A 666-nucleotide genomic window follows, 5' to 3' on the forward strand; every position below is an offset into this window, starting at 1 on the left:
ATAAATATCATGTTTAACTTTTCTTATTGGGTGTAGTTTTGACAAATTCAATCTTAAGAAAACTTATATTTCCTTATAGAAATAGTCAATAATAGCAAAGAAAGAACAGAGTGGCTGGACTAACCCCTAAGAAAACATGAAATATCACTATCAGATAAAGAATGCAGCCTGCAGTAAGGATAGGTAAGCCCTGAAGTAACTCAAGCTTTCACTGTGTCCCTTATGCTTATGAAACTCTACCAAAGGGACAATAAACTTACACTATATATATTTTAGTGAGGTAGAGCTTTTAGACTACTCTGAGGTTTTACTGTCAAATAAAAAATCAGACCAAGCCGAATCTATGTGGTGGCGGTTTGTTAGCCTTTGCCAGAGTGTTGAAGTTTGCAAGGGCATTCTGTCATAGATGGAAGCAGCATTAGGTTTAACATTTTTACTCACTGCTATCAGTATACACGCCAGTTCCAACCTAAGGCACTATGCGGGATGACTGGAAAGTGGTGTGGGAAGCCTGATAGTGCCTTTAAGCCCAAACACACTTCCTAGTACTTCATTTCCTGATCATGCCTGTGAAAAAAGCTTAATATTAGATCATGTTAGCTGGCCCCCCTTATTTGCATGTAGCTAATTACTCATTGGATCCAGGTGGTGTGGATGCCTTGTCAC

The 666-nt window shown here is 38.7% G+C and overlaps 1 protein-coding gene across 1 annotated transcript in view; it reads right to left on the reverse strand.

Annotated features, from left to right (window-relative positions):
- LOC119587098 (methyltransferase-like protein 25) overlaps nt 1-666 on the reverse strand; it is a 25499-nt gene that overhangs the window by 23106 nt on the left and 1727 nt on the right.

This window comes from Penaeus monodon, chromosome 22 (assembly GCF_015228065.2).
Source record: "Penaeus monodon isolate SGIC_2016 chromosome 22, NSTDA_Pmon_1, whole genome shotgun sequence".
Taxonomy (NCBI): domain Eukaryota; kingdom Metazoa; phylum Arthropoda; class Malacostraca; order Decapoda; family Penaeidae; genus Penaeus; species Penaeus monodon.